A 26,346-nucleotide genomic window follows, 5' to 3' on the forward strand; every position below is an offset into this window, starting at 1 on the left:
ATCGCAGAAGTGAGGCCAGGTTGGTGCCATTCAAAATGACAGCAGTCACAATTTTACCTGTAGGTGATTCAGATTAATATGAAACTCTGTATGAGCACGTTCAAAGCCACTATAAAAAGTACATGATCAAATCGGCCTCTGTTGAGGCTAGCAGCAAGCTGCATTGTGGGTAATATGCTTTGAGTAAGCAGTTACCCGGCGATTCCAAAATGGCAGCATAATTCATCCATATTTATGCACACCAAAGTGGAGTATACAGTATATATATCATAGCACATATGCACAGCCTTAATAAGAAAGTAAAATAAAAAGATAAATCTTACAAAATCCACACTAACTTAAAGGGGAACTACTGTTTTTTACAACTTGGACCTTATTTCTGGAATAAAATACAATCGTTTACTCACCCATATAACTTTGGTGTCATTTTTTTTCATTTGGAAGATATTTACATCTGCGTATATCCATATAGTGGGAGTGAATGGGGCACCGAAACGCAGCCTCTAAATAACGCATTATCTGCCGTGTTCATTTCAACAATATTTTGTCATGATACACTAGTGCTATTCCCCGTTGACCCCGGAGTTACCTGTAATTTGCTACTGCTAGTTTTTCGGTGCCCCAGTCACTCAAACTATATGGATATACGCGCATGTAAATGTCGTCCGAACAACTCCAAATGACACCAAGTTATATGGGTGAGTAAACAATCCTATTTTATGCTAGAAACAAGGTCCAGGTTGCAAAAAACGGTGCGAGAACCAACACAGTTCAAATGTTTCCGTGAAGATGATGCCTGGAATGATGTCAGAAAAGGAAAAAAGTGTTCTACAGTGTGAAGCCGCCCAGCTCTGAGGATCTATATCAATTAAATTCAGCCACCACTCTCCAGTTAATAGAGCTTCAAGGTCAGCGGTTGGAAATTTATGAGTGCCAGGATGTTATACTCACGCTTCATAACCTATGACATGGGTGTCTGTGATACGCCGCAGCACGGTACAGGCTAGAATCTGTATTCAAGTAGGCTGATTTAACAGGTTTATGCAAGTGGACTGTGGAAAAATAATGTCGAGTCTGCAGAATGCAAAACAGGAGAATGTTATTTTCCGTTATCACTGCCTGCGTTGCTACTCACACATGTGATTACATTGGATATTTCTATTACTGTGCCATACATGAGTTAGGAGCAGAAGGATTCGTGAATGTCCCCGTCTCTCGTTTTTGCCAAGAGATCTCATCTTGCAAGGAAGCGGCGAACAACGGCGGCGGCGGCATTAGCTCGCGAGCAGATGAGAAGTTTTGACTGCCTGACACCGACCCAAGGCGAATAAGTGTGGGCGCGACGCGTTTGTTCACTTTGGCAAAACAAATTGTGCCGGACAGTTTTGACAGCTCCTCCAACCGTTTTGAGGAGATGTAATGTTGTGTTTAGAGTATTAGTGTCAGGCTGCTGTCACCGACGCCAGAGAATATATTCAGCATAAGCTAGATATATTTATCTATCACTTTCAAACTGGCACCATCCCGGGCCCACATGCTGTGATGCATGCTTCTTCTGCAGACCTTCTTGAAATAGATATTAAGGGTCTATACGGTGAATAACAAAAAGTACAGTATGGCTGATTTGTTTTGCTGAAGCACCGCCGCCCCCGTCGGTTCCTTTGTAGCCTGTGAGGCAGTGGAACGGAGCCTGACTGCAGATTACAAAAGCCACACAAAGGCAAACTGTTGTAAATTTCCCTCCAGGCTGAGGCTCACCTCAGATCACAAGCAGCAGCGGCAGAAAATAGTCACAGTTCAACATCTACGAGCCGCGTGTCGCACGCCCTCGACCAGTCAAGCCCCCCCACAAGTGATGCCTTAAAAAAAAGAAGCCTATTGATTTTAAAATAACGGTAATAGCCAGCCTCTACAGCACTTTGAGTCGCCGGCATTACCTCAATATCCGTCCAATTTCAGGGATGACTGCAAGCGAGCGAGTTTAGGCCTTTTAATCACTAACCTGTGCGATTCGTTAGGAGGCAATCATCAGTGGTCATTTTCAACTATTTTCTCCCAAGGACACTTGTCACTTGTCAGAGAGCCTTTGCATCACCGTACATGCGCAGAGACACTTCGAGGCAGGTGCGGGTTCCTCGTTAATTAGCGCATCCAACCCCCTCTGTTCGATTCCCATCTCCAAAAATGTTTGACTTGATTAATATTCACTAACGCGACGGCTCCCGGGAGGACGGCACGCAGAGAGATGGGAGCTTTTAGGATCAGCGGTGAATAAACTACTGCATGTTGCTCCTCTGCTGCTGTTTTGGAGGGAGATCCTTTTCCAGGTGTGCATGCGGTTCTTCCAAAACTCTGAGTTGAGGAGAACTTAGCAGGAACAGAGCACGAAATATCATTTGAGAACACTCTAAAACGGTACCGGAGCATCAAAACCAGGACCAACCTGTGTTGCCATTTGCGAAATTAAGAAATATCATACTGTCGCTGGGGCATAGACTGTATAAAGATGGACAGTTGAACTGCTCCTCAAAAGTGAAGCCAAAGCAAGTAGAGCTCCCCCTGGTGGCTGGCTGCAGTGTAGGTCATAAGCTCCACCTCCTCTATGTTAGTGGATGGGACTCGGGCCAAACTAAAACATTAAATTACACATTGAATAATTTATTTTTTAACTTATTTTAACCAGGTTTTTTAGTGGAGTCTTTTGCCTGTTTGGCTTCTTTAACTAAGTCTGCACAGATCTTGGAGAGAAACACAATTTCATTATGTCTGCATTACAGTTGTATGAATGTCAAAAATGACAATAAAGCTTGATTTGATTAAAAGTGAATCCAGCTTTTGACACGATACCTGCAGCTCAATAAGAAACAGATCATGTGAATTTCTTTATAAGATTTCTCGTATGACTGAATATTTGTAGCTGATTTTGGCCAAAATATAAAATTACTTGGGTTTTGAAAGGCATGCAAGAAAAAAACAATTTAAATATTTGAATCTCATTCTCTAAAGTTAAAGTTTAATAAAAGACTTTACGTTATTAGATATACAAGATCTGTCACGTTTGCTGTAAAAACAAACGGGCGCGTGAGACTCGTTTCTTCCTCTCTGCAGCTTCACACCTGTAATATCAGCAGCGCTGGATAACTGTGTCGCTCTGCTGCTCTTTAGTTTTCATTTTTTTTTATTTACCCTAAAAACCCAAGATGAGACTCAATCACTTGTGGAGTAGTATCTTTTTATTTTTCTCTCCACAGCTTCACACCACCACCGACTGTATACACAATAAACGCTTCACGCCTGTAAAAGTAGGTGTGAATAAAAATGTAAAATGAGATGCAGAGAGAGAAGGATTTTCAGGAGCAGCACTAAATAACTTGTTCCTCGCTGTCGCTGCTGCAGCCGTTTATTTCCCCCACAGCACCCGTGCAGCCCTCCTGAAACTAAAATACAGACGAGACAGGTGAATTTAGTCAATTTATGTCTCATAATCTGCTGCAGAATAAGAAACGGATATAGTTTGTGTACATTTCTCACAAGATTCTGAGGGTGAAAACTGTTCTTTTTTGGGACTCAACCTCAAAAGTTAAATGTTTCTTCCACATTTAGAAAAATTGTGACTTTTGTTGGAGTCTCAAAATCTGTCACGCGTAAGACTCGGAGACTTGTGGAGCGTTGTTCCTTCTCTCTGCAGCTTCCCTTGTAAACTGAGATTACGTTTTTTGTGAACAGTGAACAACTGTATGGCCTTTTTTTTGGACACACATCAGCCTGAAACTGAAGAACTAGGCAGACGGAGTCGAGGAACTTTTGATAAATCTCTCGTAGTTTCGACAGCATGAATTTACAGCTAATTTTGTGTACGGCAAAAAAATAATGAATCTCCATCTCAGAAGTTTCTTTTACACACGGATAAAATAATTTCACTTAATCAGAGTCTCAAAAGTCTAAAAAAGAAAAAAATAATGAATGTGAGACTCAGCAACTTGTCTTGCGCAGAACAGATTGTTCGTTCTGCAGCTTCCTCCGCCAAGGGTCAGAAATGAATGCTCTGGTCACTTCTGCGAGCTCTTAGTAGCGTGAATATGCTAAGACGTTGCTATCTTCATCACTTTCACGCCTCCCTTTAGATCACTAAATCACTGCTCCATTTCTTTTACAGCAGTAGGTGGGTGTATGAATTAGGATTTCAGGACTAAATGATGATTATAATTTTCCAGTCCTACTTCAGTTCTCCACATGAAGAGGGAGGGGGGGAAAAAAAGCAGCTAATTTCAGATGACTCAACCGCTGAACACGATCACACGCATTCAGCCATTTTTCTTCCTAATGTGCCGGAAAAAGAAAAAAAAAAAAAAACGGACGCTGGAGAGTTTGTTTTCATGATGACATTGGTTTCTTTTGATTTAACTGTCAGCAGAGGGCCCTCATGATCTATCTGTAATGGCCCTGACCTCTGCTGCAGCGACTGTATTTAATGACACCCACCATCAGCGTCCTTTCACGCTCCAGTATTGAACAGGGCCTTTCACTCGGCGCCCGCTCTGTTTTCCCACCTCAAACAATGGCGGGGGACGGCCTTATCATTTAGCTCACCCCGCTGTCAGAGGCCGCGCGTCTTTGTTTCCCCGCTGCTCGATGTCCCATTGATTTCCTCGCAGTGATTTCGGGGGACTAAATTATAACCGAGGTCCTCTCGCTTCACTCTGACCTCAGTGTGAAGGTGTTTAAAAAGGCTTTTTCTTTATTTATTTTTTGGTGCTGTGTAGCTGTCCTATTGAGTGGATGACCTCATCAACTACACACTGGCCTCTACTGGGTGAAATAAGCTATTGCCTGAGGAAAAGCAGAGAAAGGGAGGAGATGGGATCATTTCAAGGTGCATTTTTTAGATGGAAGGTGTCACCCGTATTAGGGGTTCATTTAAAAATATCATCCTTGTTGATGGGTAGTTTTTGGAGTTTGCAGCAGAAGAAATGAGAAAACAGAGTTTCTCCGCTACTACTCCCCCCCGCCATGAACCTGCATTCCTTCTCATCTCTCCCTAAAAACACTCTTTTTTTTTTTGGCAGGCTTTGAATTACCTGCGCTCATCCCTGCCTAAATTGTTCAAATATGTTAGAAGTTGATCAAACAGAAAAGGTTTTCAGAGCACAGCAGCAGCAGAAGCAGACAGAGCTTCCCCCTGTGGGCTGTTGGGGATCAGACATGAGAAACGGGGAAAAGAACAAAGGCTTGTCGGGACTGTTAAAGACGCCCGGACCACGGCGGCCCATCAAAATTCATTCGGTGAAACAGGCGTGAAATACCCGCCGACTGCAGGAGCCTCTCAAACGTGTCAAAACTCCGTCTTTTAGAGAGTGCGGTGTCAAAACAAGAGCTTACATATGAGACATGACACCTTTGCTTCACTTAATCTTTGTTTTCCTCAAGCCTGGATCAATAAACGCCGTCTCTGCAAGTTTCTGATTGTCATTTATGCATATTTCAATGTGCATATGTTGTTAGCTACTTTTACTGATGCTTTGCTTTTCAATAATATGTCACATTCCGTCATATTATATGAAAGGCTTCTCTCACCGCAGTTGCCCTAAAGTAAACAAAAAAAAAAAATATGTTTTAGCCTCTTTAAGCACTTTGTTTTGGTTTTTAGACCCTCAAATTAACCCCGCAATTAACTTAAAACCACTATCACTACTCTCGCCTCTCTCGAAATTCTGCTACCTGCCCGGCGATGCCATGTAAACAAAAAACTTAGCAACGCGCTGGTTAGCATTGAGATTTCCCTCAGGGCGTGGTGGAGAACAAAAACAGAGCTAAAAATAACGTGGCTATTTACATCGTGACCTTTCAAGGGTTGTGTTTGCATCTTGTTTTGCTGCATACGTGCAATACTGCTTTAAACTGAGCTTCTTGTTTGTGTAAAGCTTAAAACTTTTAATAGTTTTACTTTTTCTTTTGCACCAGTGACTAATAAAAGTTAGAGATTCTTTTTTTGTTTTGCATAAAGAGAGAGCCATCATCCGTTGTCAACTTTTATTGAATTAGCAAAAAGAGTAGTAATGAAAAGCAGCGGCGTGAAAGAAGATGTGAACGAGATGGAAGAAACTACAAGTATTCTATTATTTTGTGCGTTCAGCATGATGTTTTTGTGCCACGGTTTGCGGTTAATTCCGTTTCTTTGTGCTAAGTGCGAAGAGACACAGCCACTTCTTTGAGAAACCTTCCACGTCAGGAGAAAGCCTGCTATTCTTAACTTGTTTACTCCGGTTCGCAATGATAGTGTCACTCAGACCCTGCTCCGCCGGACTCCTCACGACCCCTCAATGAATCAAACGTGGCTCGTGACGCGCCATGCTCCGGGACCCGGTGACAGTCTTATTTCCAGCCAGCGGAGAAGCAACGGGACGAGGGGGGGAATGTTATTTATAAGAATGGCGGACAGAGGAAGATTGGACAACCCTGATCGGTCAAGGACATGACTTCTGGCTGAAGCAAATCCTTCACTTTTATTGTCTTTGTGGTCATTCGGCACGAGGGGATCGAATCGGGAGGCTAACGCTGAGCACTGCCCTCATCTAGCATTGTCTCGAACAGTGCAGTTTCCTGGACCAAGATAAAATCTGGTCTATAATCTAGAGTTTGGAGAAAGTGGAGCATGGGGAAACACAATTGTTCGTAGAGTCGGGCCTTGTAAGCAAACTGCTGACCTGATGACGTACTCTCTACTCTCTAGGTCTTTATCACTCAGAAAAATAGCAGACAACACAAGAAATTAACTTTAAAACCTCTCTGAGACCAGTTGGATAAAAGTTACAACACGTTTCCACAAAGAGTACTCAGAAATCTTAGCAGTCTTGACTTGAATGGGATACAAGATTGGTATGTAAGAGGCATCCGGGCATGTCCGTGTGTTTGCGAGAGTTGGAATGTTTTAAGCGGAGAGCAGTCACCGAGTAGGGCACGTGCAGCTCCGCAGAGATCCACCGCCTGAGGTCCTCTGACGTCAGGCCGGAGGGGGCTGATGGGAATTCAATACGCAAGCGTCCGCACCCTCTAATTCATTCCACGATACCATCGGCCGCGGCTTGTTTGTCTGCCATTCCGTTGATGCCTCGGGCCGATGGATGTCACCGAAGAAAGAGGTTTCCGTGAATCGGCCTCTTATTTTTTTTTTTTTTCTGTACCGTGTGACAGAACAGGAGAGAAAAACAGTTGGTTCATTTGCAGTGTTGATTCCTGCAGAGTTGTGTAACAGGACATTGAACAATCCAATATTCCAATCAGCTGCATAGCCTAGCTGAATGATCTACCATTCGCTGCAAAGGTAGACACAGCACGATAATGCGGAACGCTGTTTTTACTTCTTTTTTCCTTTAAATAAAGCCCATTTAGCCTTTTTTTGCTCACACATACAAATCAGTGTTTCGCCGGAGTCCTGCGCCTCCCCGATCCATCCTATTCACCGCCGACCTGTCTGTGCAGCAAGCCATTTCCATCCATCAGAAACCCACCGGATTTTCTGCGCGCCGGCTGCCATTATTGTCTACATTCATCTGCACAAAACACCGCTCGCCCCGGCTTTATTTACCAAACGCATAAACGCGGCGATGCCATACGTGGCGCAATTTACGACTGAATAAGGGAGCGGGTCGTTTCTGCTGCATGGACAGATTCCCATTTAAACTGAAGGGGAAAAGAAAAAAAAAACAACAACAACAACTCGGAGCTGCTGTGCAAATGCCAGCAGCCCTTCTGCGACACTGGCTGTGCTCAGCTGTGGGGTGGATATAGGGTTAAAGGTCGGAAGGGAGGGGGAGGATGGAGGATGTGTGGCTTTTGCCCACAGTTGCGGCCCAGGGCATTGGACATAACCTTTCAACTTGCCACAGAGCATTAGAAGAGTCAGAGGAGATGTTGAGTTTGAGTCCTCATGTATGTACTTTCAGAGTGTGTGTGTGTGTGTATGTGTGTGTGTGTGGGGGGGGGGGGTTCTGCTGCTGCTTCTGCCTGCGCTGACACCCTCTTTTATCGTAATGTATGTCAAACAAGCCACTACATTCAAGGTGGCTTCACCCCGTGGAGTCGATTCTCCAACAAAGCAAGAACGTTTTACTCTCGAAATGTAGCATAATTCGGCACATAATTAGCTTATTTAGTCTAGTTCGGTGTCCGACGTAAAATCCTCTGGTCCATGCGTGGCATCAGAGGCACGGAATTTGTACAAATTCACCATGAAATAAATGGGAATTAATGCAACCTAAGGCTGCATGGATTAAAGCCGCCCAGGCTGCAGGAGGAGGAAAAAATAAAATAAAAAAAGAGAGACCCCTTGTTCAATTCCCAACAGCATTGCTTCCAGCATGGTAGTAGCTGGTGAGGGTTCATGTCCTTGTCACCGCTTTGACGTCCGCCTATACCCTCCGGAAGCCAACCATGCAAAACAGGCAGAGCAAGGGTTGGGGAATTGGATGTTTAAATTAAGACGGTACCATTTGCTCAATACCCTTATGATTGCGCTAAAGGCCACATTAAAGGGTAAATACTTGAACTTCTCAAGGTTGCTGCAGCGATAAGGGTTCAGGCAGCCTGGCTAGAAAGGGAATGTACTTGATAAGCCAGATTTGTGGATCTGAGTTGGAGCTACGCCGTGGCTTGACGTGCACCTCCCAGGAAATGTAGCTACCGGAACTGGAAGAGTTGGTCCGCAATGCATTGTCCTCATTCTGCACAAGCACCAAAAATTTCAACCTATCTACTCAGATGGTCTTGTCTCTTCTGTGTTTCAGTGGTTTCAGTAACAGTGCCGTAAAAGTATGAATGATCACAAAAGCGAAAACCACCCATACAAGCTACAGTGTAGGCTACGCATGCATCTGCTGCAGGAGACTTACACTGCACTGGAACACGACTCTGAACTCAATGGTACATTTCCAGTTTTGCAACCATTTTGAACTCGTTTCATTGCCAAGATGAAAGAAACTCAAGAGCCGAGTGTGCAGATCATGTGTGGTTCATGCTCGAAGGGAACCCTCATGTCACATCGCCCCCTTTTCATGTGTGAGGTAGTGCAGAAGAGATGCATGCAAGGTGGCTGATTTACATTTGCGACACGGCTTCTGCAAAGATCCTCTCAGATCCCCTTTCATTCATTAGAAAAGCGTTTACATCCGAGCTGTGACCAACCGCCTCCTAGTTAGTCCTTCTGGGAGCAATGGGATCTTTGTGACAGGAGTGGAAAGTGTCTCAAGGGTGAGAAGGACGCCCCTTTCCACCAGACTCTGAGGCTGTAGAGGGGGCGTAAATCTTAAACGCTCCAAGGACTAAGCGATATGGATTCACGCCGTGTTTTTGTCTCCTTCTCCCAGGACGCCGCCTTGTACTGTACTGTCATCGCCGTGTACTGAACAGCATGCGGACTGTTTCTCCGCTAACCCCGCTAACATCTCCAAACTCCTGCCGGGACGGAGGGCAGGGTCGCAGCCGTGGCCTGGTGTTTATGGTCGGATGGAATGTGAACTCCGGGTGAGAAAAAAGGGGGGAAGTTATAATGAGGCATCCCCCCTTCTGCCGGTTGTTTGTTTGGACAGACCGGCTGTCTCACAGCACAAGCCGCGGACGGAATACTAATGGATATGACTAATGATTCTCTCTCGCCTCTCTCGATTGCCTCCCACTCGACTCTTCTCTCACTTCTCCTCCTTCTCCTTTTGCCTCCATGCGGATGAAACTTTTAAGTCTCGGGTAAAGATTCCAAATGCACAACTCGGTTTTGACTAACGGGCAGAGCACATGTGACACACCCCTTCCCTTTCTGATCCCGGTTTCTAATCACTTATGGCTTTATGTCCACCCACTAATAAGTTGTTGATTGTAACCAGAGAGTGGGCCCATCTAATCCTCTCCCCATACGTCATTTGCCGTTTTCGAATCATACTTTATCAGGAATTTGGAGCCCTGCGGGAGGAATCGGAAGACGTCCCAGAGCTGCAGAAAGTCTCCGCTGGGCCTGATTAAAACCTGCTGAGATTTAACCAAGGATTAGACGCCCCCTTCAGCATGAGGAGGCTGTGTAAACTGTTTAAAATTATTCTGGTATTAAACACGGAAGATTTGCCCCTTCGAGCGGCCTAGTAACCACAGCTAGGGCCTAATGGGAAAAAAAAAAGGCTGCAAGAAAGGTTTTCCTTCAATCCCATTGACGAGAATCTGTCTCTCCGTGCGATCACCGAGCCTGAAACATGCCCGAGTCTCGTGACAAACGACGCAAAAGGGTTCTAATCGGAGACGTTTCTCACCCCGGCGCAACTTTAGCCATTAGCAATCCAATTAGCGGCGGGGCAGGAACAGAGACGCTAAGTGGCGGGCCGTGTGCTCACGATCAATTTAACTTTCCGTTCAACATCAGTGGCCACATCACAACAAATCCGCCACACATCTCTGAATGCCTTTTTTCCTTCCTTTTACCTTTTGCGCCTTGCAAGAATCGAATTCACGCCACAGAAATGATTATATCACTAAGAACATCTCTTGGCCAAGTTGGATCCATTCCATTCCATGCTCTGGAGCAGCAGAAAGAGAGGGCTCTAAATAAAATTAGATTGCATTGATTAAGACAATAGATTACAGCATTTAGGTGCAGTTTCAGCAGTGTATTGGTTGCATGTTCTTTAATAGTCCCTCCAGGGTTCACCCCTGAGCCATTTAGCAAGGCTCTGCATTGGAGAGAAGATACTTCTGAGTCAATATTGAGGCATGGTTTTGTTTCTGCTGCGCATCCTATTAAAAGAAAAGAAAAAAAAAAAAAGACAGATTCACAGGGAGAATGACCAGATGTTCATTATCTAAGAACGACAAATTCTGCAAGTAGCTGTCACTGGATTCGTGCTAATGCTGATCCCCAGATGTCTCCGTTTTGCTCTTGTTTGTGGTAAAGTAGCTCTGTTTATCCGTCTATCCTCCTCATCCGTCCGAGTTTAGAGCTTTTTTTTGCGCGCTGAGAGAGGCGAGATCATCCCTCAGTTCATTCGAGGAATACAAACACTACCCATTCCCCTGAGCTTCGCACTCTGAAGCCTGTGCACACACACACCAACGAAGGGAAGAGGGAAGAACTCTCAGGACCTGTATTCCCCAAATGACAAGTCTCCATCTTGCATGCTGCAGGAACTGTTTAAGCTGCATTTTCCGCGTTTTAGCTTAGCTTTAACTCATGTTTCATATGTTAAAAAGACATCAAATGACGATAATGTGAAAGATGTCACACGTTTACCAAAGTTTTCCTCAACTCCACAGTTTTCATGTCTTTCCGAGCTCATTTATATGGATTTTTACACCCTCATTGCTCCCGCTCGTCTTATTTTTCAACACTAACAAAGAACTGTTTTCAATTGCACACTACCTGACCGGCACCATCTAACGCTTCTAAAGGCATCTAAAGAGCCGGATATTTCCCTCCGGAGTTCTTGTTTTTAAACCGAGCGAAAGGAGAGTGAGGATTGGACTCCATCAGGTAAACAAAAACACAACTCCAAATGAATGCCGGTCTCGCTTGGCGAATGCTTGATAAGCCGGCGGTTCGCCGTATCAACTTTGTGCCGTGATTACGTGTAAACGGTGTGTTTACAGCTTGTTGCGCAGCCTCCAGTCGGCTAATTGATGCAAGTTTGGATTGCATCTCCTCGCTCTCTCTTGGCTTCCCCAGGAGCAATTAATTTTCATCCGTTTTTGTGCAAAAATCAGTTGAGGATCTGTGCCGCGCACGCCGACTGCAAATTCGTGTTTGCCAATGCTCACTTCATCGTTGCCCTTAATAGCATAACTAGGTTTGAAAACTCACGAGAACAGTGTAAGTTAGATGGGGGAAAGGGGATAAAAGTGCAGTGTGATGGATGTCTGGAATGGTAGACAGAATAATTGAACAAATGAACGGAGGATTTGTAGGAAATGGGTGGAAATTTCAAGAACATCCTGCACACTTGTTTAAATTTTAATGGGCAACAGATTGGTATCGATGCACAATTAAAAAAATGCATCCAATTAAGTGTTGCATTACTTTTTCAGTAGGTGCAGAACCTCCAGATCCGTCCACGTGACCTTTTGGCCCCTTTTCTTTCAGTCACTCGTGGCAGGCCCGGAGAGAGTTTGCCCCCGTGCATGCGTGTCGAGGGTGGATGTGGGTGGCTGTGTGGCTGAGTGGGGCACTAATGAGCCGGCTGATTACAGTGGAAAGCCTCAGGTTATCATTAGCTCTCCGAGGATCAAACACCAGATCAAGCGGGGAAGCAGAGAGAGACGGCCACAATTAGATATTTGTTTTTCCACCGGAAAAGCGGAAAAGTCTGCGCAGTTTTAAAGGAAGGAAAGGAATTAACACCTTTTTAAGGGTACAAAGTGACATGTGTGCAGAAACTTGACCAAAAAAAAAGCCAAATGGGGGGATTCACAGTGCGCCGTGCACAAACACAAACCCCGACTTCCTCCATAAAGGGCATTAGCGGCCCTTTCAATGGGCTTCCTCAGACAATGAGGACCAACGCCACACAAGCTCAGACGGCTTTGATTGCCTCACCGTTCCCCCCGTAATGAGATAGCTCCATGCCAGACGTCTCCGTGAGAACGTCTGCATTAGCCTAACAGCCTCCAGGGCCGGTCCCCCTGCAGTCGCTGTTCATCGCCGCGGCTTAATAAAACAGTGGGAGAGGTTTTCATGACATGCTCAGGGAATGCGAAGAGGGAGAAGTTTTCTGTCTCCCCCCCAAAGAGGCTGTGGTCGAAGTACAAACCCAGTTTGGAATGTTTGTTGAGTGAATCAGGGCACTGCACGTCAACATGAAGCTTTACTAAAGCAGAGAGCAACAGGAATGGAACGTAAAACTGAAACTGGAGGCATGATAGAGAGCTAGGGCTAGGGTTAGGGCTAGGGTTAGGGTTAAGAACTGGCTGTAGGGAACTGTAGGGTCCAGTTTTCGGCTTTGGAGCTTGACCCATATACAAAATTGCAAAGGCCATTTCATAGTTCTGTACTTGCATCCATTTGTGGAACCCTCTATACAGAGAGAGTGAAGGATTATGGGAATTTAGCCAACGCGGAGGCTGGGGAGGTGCGCAACAACCCAACAGCAGGTCATAGCGCTGTGGTGAGGCTCCGCGTTGGTTGGATTTTTACCTATTCAAAGGGTGAATCAGGTGAACCAGGAAGTGGAGTTCACCATGAGAGGTGCAGGAGATAAAAGAATCACAAAAAAAAACAGGCACAGACTCTAGCTACGTATTAAAACTGAGTGTCATTCCACCAGGAAGAAGACATTTGTCCAGTCTTTTCTGACAAACATGCTCTCCATTTGGGGTTTGTTCTAGTTCTTCCACACATTTCTGACACTGCCACAAAGAGGCAGCAATGGATGCTTCTCGATCTCCTGGTTCTCTTTGAGCCCTTTCCCACAGAACTATAAAAATAAAAATAGAACGCAAAGTTGCAAGACCCGTGAATTATTCTTTAACCTTTCCCAGCTCCTCCGCCCGTCTGCAGCTTCTCGCCGTCACTTCGTCTAAAGCTGGATGCTCGGAGGACAGTTCCTCGACAGGCCTCTCTCCTGGCACCCTTCCCCTCCTCTTTTCTTCAACTCCTTTCTCTTATTATCATTTCCTCCCTTTCTGCGGAGGCCCTCCGGACCCCATCAAGGCTCATTCTGTTCATCCCCACATGTGAGGGGTCAGTGCGCACCCCACAAAAATAAACCAGCCACTCAATGTGAGAATCTTTGTGCGTGTCCTCAGCCCCCCTACCCTCTTTCTCTCTCCCTCACTTACTTGTGCCCTATAGACGAGAATTGGCTCCATTCACGGCACTTCCCTCCCCCCTGGAGCGGACTTCTCGGAGCGGACAATTCTATGCCTTATTGCTCCGGCTCCTCCATGGAGAGCAGCCTCGTCAAAGCATTTGTTAGGACACACACACACACAAGGAAATGAACTGGCTTTGTGTTTAACGCTTTGACATATAGGCAAGATCACGTGGTGAGGTTTGCGGGGGCAAGCATTTAACAAGAGAAAAGGGCAGAATGTGTAAAATGTCTCTTAAAGGCCTCCAAGTTGCCATGTTGGAAGGGAAATGCCAGGACCTGTTTAGGGGCGAAGCGGTTTTATGAGTTTGCCCCTTGCTGGCTAGCCTCCAGGCTAATCCACATTGTGTTCTGACTTCCTACGGACCATAGCAGGGTTCTCAAGCTCATCTCCACTTCATGTTTAATCTCCCCCCGCTCTTTCATTAGGACCACACCATGTGTTGATTCTAAAGAAATGAAGCGGACACCTCATTTCGAGCAAGAATGAGCCGGGGAGAGCTTTTGTCCGGCAGCAGGAATGCCCATAAGACAGAGAGGAACACTGTTTGGTCTGACTTGGGTTGCTATACCAGGGCTGGAGAAAGCCATGGCAACGCAAAGCAGAAGGTCTGCCGGATCACATAGCGCTGATACAATACCGCAGCTCTGGGTTTGTCATTCCAGTCAGGCCTGACCCAAATTACAACATCCTGGGAAAAAGTGGCCCACTTCAAACCGGCATACATGCACAGATCGACTTAATTGGGTTTCGCAACGTATTTGGCTGATAGCGGTTAAAAACAAAACGCACGCATGTTTGAAGTCTAATCACTGAGGAAACGGTCCTGTTAATGATTTAACAGCGCGGCCCCCAAGTAGCCCATGGCTGCTGGATTATTGGGGGGGGGGGGGGGGGGCTACTTTCCGATTGTTTACCCAATACGTCTACAAGCCACTTTTTTTCCATCTGGCGTTATAATTCTCAAGCATTTCAAGCTCTTTATAATTTTCATATGTTTATCGTCTCCTATCAACAGTCCCCGAGGCAAAATCTGCTTTAAAAAAAAAAGTGGGAAGAACAACAAAGAAGCGATTAGGACCATGTCGACAGAAGTGCTTTGGCAAAAAGACGAAATATCAGCAAAACGCACAAATGGGAAAGATTGCTGTGATCCTAAGATTTTTATTTTTTATTTTTATTTTTGCAACTTTCCCCAAAGTTTTCTTTCTGTAATGTCGCCACACATCCGGGCGTTGATATGGGCAGTTCAGGAAATCATATAAATCCCATTCCCGCTACCGAATTACACACAAACAAATGAAAAACCATGTAAATTGCACCGCCAGCAACCAAATAGCCTTCGAACCATCTGTACCACCAAAGCACAGAACTCTAAACTTTTTTTTTTAAACTTGTCTGGATGCTCACTTCACACCTACCCCTACAAAAGTCCTCTATCAGAAATCCCAGAAAAATAAATCCACTTACTTTATTTTGGAGGTCTGGTAGTTGTATATCAGAGCTTAAAGCAATAGTTTCTCTAGGCTCTTTTCATCTGCACCTCTGCCCTGCTGCCCTGCCTCTCCAATACTATTTCTCTTTGTGGGCTGAGCATGCGATAGCTGTGCAGACTTTTTTTTTTTCTCCTTCCTCTTTTTTGTGTGTGTGTGTGTGTTGCACGGGGTGAGGGGAGGGTGTTGAATGCCGGGTTTCCTGACTCGTGATCAGGAGCTCATTACCCCCAAGGTCACTCCAGGGACGCCCTTGCCTGGCACTCACCGAGACACCAGAGAGAGAGGATGAGAGATGGAGGATGAGAGTGTGGGGAGGGAGGTGGTGGGGTAGAGCAGTCGAAGAGCCAAAGTGCTTGGGAAATCCGCAGGGACGGGGAGAGACAGAGAGCTGATAGAGAAAAGAGACGGACAGATAAACGTATAAACAGAGACAGCGAGACAGCGAGCGATCCGAATGCCAGCGGAGAGGCGAGCACAACAACAAAAACGTGTGAGACCTGGCACGGAGCGAGCAAGCTGGGAACAACAGCCCGGTCAAACCCCCACAGTTATATAAAATATCGTGTTGATCCATGGAAAAGTGAGTCCAAAGCAATCAATGGAACATTGACAAACAGCGGTCGGGGCCCTGGATTTGTTTTCCAGCTTTTCATGTGGACCAGCACAGCAACAAATCATATTTCCAGCATCATGTAAATAAACTTTTTATCCATTATTGTGCGTATTATTTTAGCTGCTTGACTTGTTTCTGTTTGTATTTAATCAGCACTGTCTATGATAGCACAGCAAAAATGAGTTTTGAAAAATACGCAGGAACAAACCTAGCAGTCACCATGTTCGATATGCAGGACTCAACTTTTAAAAGTTTAATTCTGAGTCCAGAACACAAATATATGTACGTGTTCACAATGATTTAACAAGGTTTGACATCGATCACATGAGATGTTGTTAAGTCCAGTGAGGTGACGCTAGCTGTCGCCTAATTTCTGGCTAATTGCATAACTTTAAGCCTTGAGTTAACACAGATGAGTTATATGCAAATTCACCCAATACAGTTTTCATCAATGGCTAAAACAGCTCTAAAGACTGAAACCATGTTTGCACCATGCTGTAAACATGTTTATTTCTGTTGTAGGACTGGAGGAGTTCGGAGTCCGACAGCCTCAAGTGGCCAATTGCGAAACTGCAGATTTTGTCAATTTGTGACTTATTTTCAAAACCTCGGCACATTGTCGAACCTGCCGCAGAGGCAGATACAGGAAATTACTTTTGAGTTCACCGTCTCTCTTGGACCTAAAGCAATGACTAATCTTTCTTATAAGCAATGACATTCTTGAGTAAGCAGTTTTTAAAGTAACTTGCCTAGCACTGACTTCCTTTTGACTAATCAGGCAATTGTTTCATCCAAAACAAAATATATACAATACAGTTAGGGTTTAAAAATTAGATCAAAACTATGCTTGCACCAGGCTAGAAGATTTGTTTAATAATTGGAGGACTTTGGAGTTTGACAGCCTCAAGTGGCCGTTTGTGGAACTACAGATTTTTTTTAACACCTGCGCAGGTTGCCGCTAGGTATAAACTCAGAACTTTGCCGCAGAGGCAACGTGACACAGATACAAGAAATTAGTTTTGACTTCACCAAACTCCCATTTAAAAATGCTTAATTATGCATAACTTTAAGAAACAGGTGCGTTATACAGAAATCCACCTTTTGTGCAGTTGTCATGAGTGGCAAAATTAGCTATAGAGATTGAAACTATACTTGCACCAGGCTGTAAGCATGTTTATTTGTGCTGTCTTCGGAGGTCTTCGGAGTTTGACACCCCCAAGTGGCCATTTGTAGAACTGCAAATTTTGACAAGTTTTGACTTTCTTTAAAAGCTCCGCACATTGCCGCTAGGTATAAACTCAAAACCTGCTATATTGGCAACGTGACAGATACAAGAAATTGCTGTTGAATTCACCGTCTCTGTTGGACCTAAAACAATATAACTGATTACCCTTTCTCATCAGCAATGACATTTTTTGAGTTTCAAGTAAGACGCCCAGCACTGATTTCCTTTTGCCTAATCTAATTGTAACTTGAACTTAGATGATTAAACCTTAAACTCATTTGTGCAGCCACCTGCCAGTTTAACCCTTAGTCGCCGTCAATTCCTCTTCCTCTCATGTTTCTTGATTTTAGTTATGGTCCGTTGTGTAATATCCTTTCAGACACAGCGTGGCAATACGTCGTGTAGACTGTCGCTGTGTTTGGAATGGCAGATGGCTGGAGATGACCCTACAGAGCGAGCCCAGCACTCTGCCACAGCTGGACGAGCCTGGATTGACAGATTACAGCACCCACAATCAATAAAGTGTACCATTAGTTCTGTCCACAAAGCCCTGTGTACAATACTGATGTCAGACCGCCTCTGTAAACTCTCTGAAGTCCACACAAAGATGAATGGCCTCATATATCACATCATAAGGCCGTCTTTCCAGCCCCGGGTTATTGATTGAAACCCTGGCACCATTTCATTCTGCACTACATTAAAATGACTCATAGCGCCAAAAAATAAATAAATAAAAACACATCTCTTTCTGTCATAATTATTACATAACACATTTCGGTGACAGAGACTGCTGTTGGGTTGCTGTTCAGAGTGATTCACGATGTGATAATAAAGCCCAATTTCAACTTTAATGGTATTTTCTAAGCAGAAGCAGCCGTTGGACAAGATGATAAACATTTGCCACTATTAATTCAAAGAGGAGCAAAAATTAGCATTAGCACCTCATCATCATTTATTTTAAAACCAAAATCAAGTCTAAATCGAGAAAAGTCCAAGTCTCCGAAAGTACTGGAGGGCAAATTCTTTTCAGAGGAAACTGCAAATCTCTCAGCAAATGCCTTTAAAATGACACAATATTTTAAGAGTTTTCTTCCAGAGCTGGTCAAAATTTGACAAAGTTTACTTTTGGCATGGTCAAGTTAATAGCTTTTGATCATCAGGCAAAGAAGAGTTTGCAGAGTTGCTGTGTATGGAAGCCTATTCCCGCCAATGTGATGGAACGAATAATACATTGAGTAATTATCAGGGAAGTTTCTTGACATGATGACTTAGTATCTCAAAATAAATCAGGAACTATCTCAAAATGATGACTTATGAATTAGAAACTTTATTTCCATCCAGTGTTGCATTCATTTGTTACCAAGCACTTGTACTGATGATGACGATTCTCCAGCACATTCCAAAGATCCTCAATGGGGTTAGGGTCTGGACTTTGTGGTGGCCAATCCATGTGTGAAAATGATGTCTCATGCTCCCTGAACCACTCTTTCACAATTTGAGCCCCATGAATCCTCGCATTGTCATCTTGGAATATGCCCGTGCCAAAGAGATTCTTACATGTTATTTTGACATACTTTGTTCATAGTTTGAGAAAATATATTGGCACCAATGGGCTTCCATAGCCATGACCTTGTAGACGTTCAAATAAAGTTTTCTCATCATTTGTAAGAGTTCTCGATCTAGTTTAATCAGAATCAGAAGGTTTTTTTTTGGCCAAACATGTTTTTACAGTGCACATTCATACACAGTCCACTTGTGTTGTGTCATTTTTATGTTTATGACTTCACTGAGTCAAAATTGGACACTTTGCTCTTCGGCCAAGTCCTGAGGGACTCTCACAGCAGTCAAGTCCACGTCAACTGTTTTTAAATTTTTTTTCCTCATGATGCAAGCCTGACTCAAGTGTTAAAAAAATAATAATCTGCTTTTAACTCTCACACCGTTCACGTTCTTTCAGACCTACGTGGAAAAAAGGGTTGACAGAGGGGCGAGACTCGACGCTACGAACATTCACGCTCAAAGTTCAAAAGCGAGATGAGCCGTGCTCCTTTGACACCTTTGGTCTGGCAACCAAAAACTTGTTCTGAAAGCCGTTGAAGATGAGTTTAAAAAAATAAAACGTGACGAGCAATGGGCCAGATATGTTTGGTGCGCCTGAAGTCTAAATCAAGACAGAAACTAGTGATGAAGAAATCGATGTTTGGACGAGCAGAAAGCACTGTTTTCAGAACTTAAAAATAGAAAATGAGAGTACTAACCCGCGCTATTTTTCTGACCATGAAACACATAATAGAGTTGTTTTTGTTTTTTATAATTACCCCGCACTTCAGCCCATTGTTCGTTGATAGCGATAACATTGCGGTCCCTCGTGTTCGGCATCGTGTTGCACTTTTGGGGATTTCAGCATGGCCCCTCCAGTGATGGTCATCAATTAGCATGACTCACCCCCACCCCTCCCCACGCTGATAAAGCTATGCACACCATTCCACTGCTGCCGTCTCATATTCGGCTCATCAATAATACATTTCATCCATTTGCCCACCTCCCCTCCTTCAGCCCTCCCTTTAGTGGTGATGGGCTTTATGGCGTCCACAACGAGCTTCTTCTCCGGTGATATCATTCCCCTCATTTGATTAAATGAGATATAACCAAAAAAATGAGGGGGAAAATATCCTCACCTCCAAGATTTGATTTTCTGTTGTAGGGAAAGCACAAAGGGAGCGCCAACAAAAACAGTTTACACATAAAGGAATCTGAGCGAAATGCGATCCCTCATTATTTTTTACTCGGTTTAAACCGGCTGCTGTCATCCTGAGGCCGAGCAGAGATGGAGGGAGTCGCTGCTAAGCTCCAGTAACCCTGTTCCTTGAGTATATGTCCATCGGCAGCCCAATAAAGAGGACGACGGTGACTGGGGCCTGTCTGCGGTGAGAGCGTGATGAAACCGAATGAAATCAGCCTGTCGAAGTCAGCCACAGTGTTCCTCCTGTCTTTTTTTCTTAAGCTCCATCGGCTCTACCTCTTCATCCCATCACTCCTTGACACAAACACCGCCAGGAAATGGCAGGAAAGTCATTTTTCCACACCTTTTTTTTATTTATTTTATTATTATTTAATTTGCGCAACGTGTCTGAAAAGGAAATGGAGGCAGAATTTACGGCTGCGAGGGAATGTGCAAAAATAGCCGCGGCTCAGAACATCCCCTCCTATAACTCAAAATTGTTTAGATGTAAGATAATCGTACACAGCATATTGGAGCCCCAGCCCATAATAACATATTCCAGAGTCAAGGGCAGATTGGTGCTCTGTGCCGCTGTAATCCACACATTTCATTCATCACATGGAGATGAACGAGGGCAAAAATAAGAAAGAAAAAAAATGCGGGGACAAAATGTCTCGACAGTGCGACTCACACAATGCACCCCGCCAGGGCCCCGAATCCTATCAGACAAAGACAAAACACACGCATACACTGAACATCTGTGGGGGCCACGACCGCCACATATTGGATCCAGCTGTCCAGTACACCTAAGGAAACAAGTTTATTTAGGTCGCCTTTATTCACAAGGAGCAAGAGAGAGAGAGTTCAGGAAACGCAAAAGAGGAGGGATTGCTTCCAAATGAACAATATACAGTAGTCAAGATGCTGCTGAATAGTAGGAAATAATGGGAATAGAACTACAATGTAGAGCCACAACATTAAAACCACTGACAGGAGAAGTGAATGACATTGAACATCTTGTGACAATACAATGTTCTGCTGGGAAACTTTTGGACATGACATTCATTCATGTGGATGTTACTTAAACATGTAACACCCACCTAGACCAGACCAGGTACCCCCACCACATAGCAATGACACTCCTTGATGGCAGCAGCAATCCCCAGCAGGATGCACCCTGACACAGGCACATACACAAACACGGTTTAGGAACAACAAAAAAAACAAAAAACATGAAGAACAGCACAAGGTGTTGACCTGGCCTCCAAATTCACTAGATCCCGAACTGATCAAGTATCTGTGGGATGATCCACGGAGGACCCCTCCCTCAGTCCCACAGGACACCCTCAGAAGGCCCATGTCCATTCTCTGATGAGTCCCAACTGTTGTAGGGGCACAAGGGAGACTATTAGGAAGGTAGTTGTAATGTTATGGCGGACTGGTGTAGTCTAGAACCAGTAACTTCAGAGTAATATATGTAAAAATAAACTGTACTACCAAGAACTGCATACCTAGTGACAGGAGGGGGGGTAGCAAAGAAATACCCTCATAGCTACCATGTCACATGGTTGCTTCATTGACTGGGATCCTCAGAGAGTCTAAAGGTACCATTTCTTAGTCTTTTGGGACATGTAAGGACATGCAACGATATTGCAAGCAGGCTCAGTAAATCCTGACCTTTGCATTCAGTCCATGTCTTGGTTTTCCATATTTTTAAAGTTGCAGATGCCGGTACTGCATTGATGCATCCAGGAACTCAACTCTAAACTTACGTCTGGACCATACTCTGTACTGTTTGGTCGCGGAAACTCGTCTTGTGCAGGGAAATTGCCTACCTTCATGTAGGTAAACCCTGAAAAACAACTACGATTGCCCTCAGTTCCTGCAGTTCAGACACACCAATGATGTGGCACATTATCCAAGAGTTAGGAGAGCGTTGGAAAAAGTTCCTGCGGTCTAAAGGACCTGGATGGTGAGTCACAACGATTATTTTTCACATTGACATGTTTGGTGTAACATCAGTTTGTTTCAAAGAGCTACATTTGGACTGGTTGATGGATTGTTTTTTAGCTAGTCAAAACAAAGGGGTGGCTCATATTTTATACTTGGGAGCAGAGAAACAAGCTCTAAATACAATATTGGTGTATTACCACCAGAAGATTTATGCAGAGCACATGTTATGTCACCAAACATGGAACAGATTTCTTTAATTACTACTTGTTTCCGGCCAATCGTTTTATCTCGGTTTTGGTCTCCACCAACCAACTTGGCTCTTACACGGTTAAATCCCCTGCTATATTGCAAGGTTAGCTGTTTAGGTTCCCTGTTAGGTGAGAAACAAAGCTGATGACAGTAGAAAGTAACGGTACAATAACACACAGACCAGACTGTAGAGTAGCACAACAAGTCTCCGTGGGTCTGCCGCCGCAACCAACTGCTCTCACATGACACGCAACCCACCGTTAATGTCAAATTATTGATTCGTGTGATTAGCACAGTCAAGAAAATAAAAAGTCAATTAGACTCTGATTATTTTTCTTCCCGTGATCAGTCCAAATGCTAACCGTCCTCTCTCACGTCGCTCTAATTGGACACAAACACAACACCTCAGTCGGAATCGATTCCCATCACGATCCAGTCCTCCTTACGAGAGCACAACCTTTATCTACAGACAAAGTTTATGGCTTTCATCTGTTCAGCATGAGGTAATGAACGGTATCCCATTATGCCCATTTAATTTCACAAGGAGCTCAGTTTCATTAATAAAGCATGGTTGAATATTAATATTCATACGCCTGTGCCCTAGCTAATAAAAGATTTTTTTACTTTCCAAAGACCATCCCAGGCATTCCCTGTGGCATACAGTCGACACGTTTTCTTTTCCTGTTGTTGAACGGCTGAGGTTAGACTTTGTTTTGTATTTTTTGCTGCAGCTGCATTTGTTATTCAGGCCTTAATGCAGTATTTAATCTCCATTTAAAACCCATTTGATGGTAATTAGTCATCATACACGTTTAGCATCAGCAGTGTAACGGTGGAAAATCTATTGATTAGAAAGATAATCGGCCCGAAAATGAACGAATGCTGATTTATTAGGCGGATACTTTTGTATGATAATGTGGTTCCCTTGGTGTTGGAATCCCGCGATCCCTCGGGAGCCTAGTGGATGTCGAGTTTTCCTCAGCTTCTCGAGTGTCAGACAGTGGAAACTTTTACCAAAACAATGGAAATACGACGCAGCACAATGTTCACTTTGCCTCAGAAGTTTCTCGGCTGAAATTTTAATGCGACTCCAACCAGATAAATCAAACATGTCTTCTCCTGTGCTCATGTATAATCATGTCAGAGAAAAGCCCCCACCACCACCACCCCTTCGTCCCCGGCCGTCCTGTTACAACACCGCAGAACTTAATTTATGAACTGACAATTAATCTGAAAGAGCCAAAACACTCCAGCATGGCCGCCGGAGCGTGACGGCGTCGGCGAAAACAGTCCTCGCCCGATTCGTCTCCCAGCCGACAGTCTGGTCCTGTCGCCCAGCATTTATCTGCCTCCCCACACAATCTCGAAAAAAAAAGTCATTAATCTCTAATGACTTAATTCAGTGTTCCCAGTATGGCCCGCGTATGTTCTCATTAATGGCTTTTCAATCTTATGCTATAGAGCAGAGGCGAGATTATAAAAATGTCTTTTTCCTTTCGAAAAAAAAAAATAAATAAATAAAAAGAGGGAGGCCTAGATTGGAAATAGGAAACGTACGTGATCCTTCTTGTAGTTATTTGATGTCGAGCACTGCGGATAATCAAGTAGGAGATCTGTGGGGGATGATGACAGAAAATGAAAATGTAGAAAGGCTTTGAGCAAGTCGAAACGAGAATTAACAACTTACGAAAGACACTGTAAGACACGGGGCGAAGTTAGTTTATAGGGGGCAAGGGATTCTTGGATAAAGTTAAAAGAAAACAAAAAAAATAATAATCTGATCTGCTAAATGCTTAATATGTGTAAAATTGCAGGTTAAGAGCCGTAAAAAGATGGTCCTGAAGTTGCCTTTAAAACTTAGTAAACAAGGCACACAGTTCTGCTGTCTTGTTCTTAACCGTTTTCTAGGATTATGGATTTGCACCAAGTCCCCTTGGGTATTCACTCTGAAGTGTAATAAAACACAGCCTTCCATATTTCATTTATTTATTTATTTATTTTTTGTCTTTCCAATTGAAAACTTTTAGTTGTCAAAACAACCCAGAGCCTCGGATAGAAAGAAAGCCTTGTGAATAGATCGCTCACGCATGCTACACAATAGCTTCGAGGCCAATTAGCGAGGGGAGAGAAACTAAGAATGATGGCCTGAGTGGGAGAGAGGGGGGAGACAAACTTAAATGACATATCATCTGCCCGCTTCTGTAGAAGTAACTTTGTTTCATCCAAACAAGCGCTGCATTTGAGCTCCAAGCATCTCAGTGTTCTTGGCAGGCACCTTTAACAATAGCATCAGCGCCAAGCCGAGCAAGCGAAAGAAGGCAGAGGAGGGGGATCTCCGCTATCACCGATGGAGCCTGAACCTCCCCCGGCGGGGAGCACTTGTCTTTCTGTTTGATTTGTTCTCTGTCATCTAGTTTGTAGCCGGTGGGCTTTGGGTCTGTTTGTCTGGCGCTGGCACAGCTCTTTTAATCTGGAGGGAGGCCAAATAGCTCCGTGACCAAACCCTGAACCTTCCTTGTCCACCTCCTCGGAGGGAAGAGTGACACTGACCCGAAGACATCCGGCACAGTTGTTGCTAACCCGATGTTCCTGGAGCTTTTTTGCTCCACGCAAGAAACACCTAAAGATGTCCCACCTGAGGGACTTAACTGAATTTAAATGGAAGTCAATGTCTTCATGATAAAAATCAACGCTGTCTCACTCCAGTTGATCACAAGTTAGCAATGTTTGGAAGGCCTTTCAGTCCTAACCGCTAACCCGATGTTCCTGGACCTTTTTGCTCTACGCAAGCAACTCCCAAAGATGTCCTGCCTGTGTGATTTTACCGAATTTCAATGGAAGTCAATGTCTTCATAATAATAAAAAAATAAATTAAAAAAAACACACCTCTGTTTCTCTCCAGGTGGGAAAGCCCTTCAGTCCTAATCGATGAGATAATGAATTACCGGCAGCAGTCTCAGCAAAGGCCAGAGGTTGAGCCACAGCTCCAGTTCACCCACAATTGGGAATATTTGCAGTAATGAGACGACATCTGGGCCGATAGGGACCGTATGTAAAAGGGATGAATTTGTCTCGAATTATGACTCTCTCGCTTTCTTTCTCTCTCTCTCTCTACTTCACGCGGGATTTATCAAGACAGCCAAAGTGTGATTGGCACCGGGCCCCCCCTCTGCCTCATTTCTCCAGTCGCGGGCTTCTCTGCGAATCAGCCGAGCGTGTAAACACACATCAGCTTAGCGGGTGCCGGTCCTGCCCTTTGCAGGTGCTCACTGTCGGTCCGGGAGGTGGTAATGTAAATAAAAGTCCATCTGACAACACAGCCCGGACCGTCTGCAATCAAGAGCTCCGCAGATGCAACGTCTTAGTCCTTGGTCAGTCACGCTATAGAACTCGCATGAAGTACATTATTAAAAAAAAAAAACAATAAACCAGCAGGGATCTGAAGCAGCCCGTTAGTCATTTCATTAAATCTGGATTTGCGTCACGTTAACCCGTAGGAGACACGTGGACTTTCGGCTCAGATTCCGAACAAGGCACGATAACTTTATTCATTCAAACGGGGGGACTTGACTTTGTCCGCCGCGCTCTCATCCATTTTTAATGAAGCCACATGCAGGCAGGCAGGCAGCCCCTCCGAAAGGAAAAACGTGCCTCGGCGGCGGGCAATTTGTCCTGGCCCAGCGCTGGACGTTGTTGCAAAGATAAAATGTTAAGGATTAGCTGGCGCATTGCGGTGCCCCCGTGCTAAATGCCTGCTGATGAGTTTTCATCCATCACCAAGGTACCGCCGCTGTATTCTCATTAGCGAGCATTAAATGTGGCGCGTTGCAATGCAGCCTCCCAAATGGTCTCCATTATTGTAATTGGATGAGCGGGCCTGCGAGTTTAAACTACAAAAAGCAGCATCTTTTATACACTTTTAATTTCCCCCAAAAGTCGCCTTAAATGTCTGGGCCGCCACGTATGAGTGCCGATCACGGCGTTAAGAAAAAGGAACCGTTCGCATTCACGAGCCGCGGCCATATGTCTTCCATTTGCGTTTTATTTGGGTCAATTTTAGGCAAACAGCGGAAGGAGCCGAGCGCCGGCCGCATTGATGTCTGTGTTAGAGGGAGACTCCTGGCATACAGATGAGCGTCTGGTTCCAAGAGGAGCTCTGCGATTTCCACTTAATGAGGTTGAGAATAGCCGCGGTCCGAGCAGGTTAGGTTAGACCGCGCTGACCTTTCACACCCCATAACCATCAGTC

The 26,346-nt window shown here is 44.5% G+C and overlaps 1 protein-coding gene across 1 annotated transcript in view; it reads right to left on the minus strand.

The window, feature by feature from the left end:
* Positions 1-15,437, minus strand: part of ptn (pleiotrophin) — a 46,002-nt gene extending 30,565 nt beyond the window's left edge. The window contains exon 1 of the mRNA XM_084573977.1: positions 15,310-15,437. The gene's annotated coding sequence lies outside the window, so the exon portion shown is untranslated. The remainder of the gene's footprint in view (positions 1-15,309) is intronic.
* Positions 15,438-26,346: the final 10,909 nt, after the last annotated feature.

The sequence above is a fragment of the Chelon labrosus genome (genome assembly GCF_963514085.1).
Source record: "Chelon labrosus genome assembly, chromosome: 23".
NCBI lineage: Eukaryota > Metazoa > Chordata > Actinopteri > Mugiliformes > Mugilidae > Chelon > Chelon labrosus.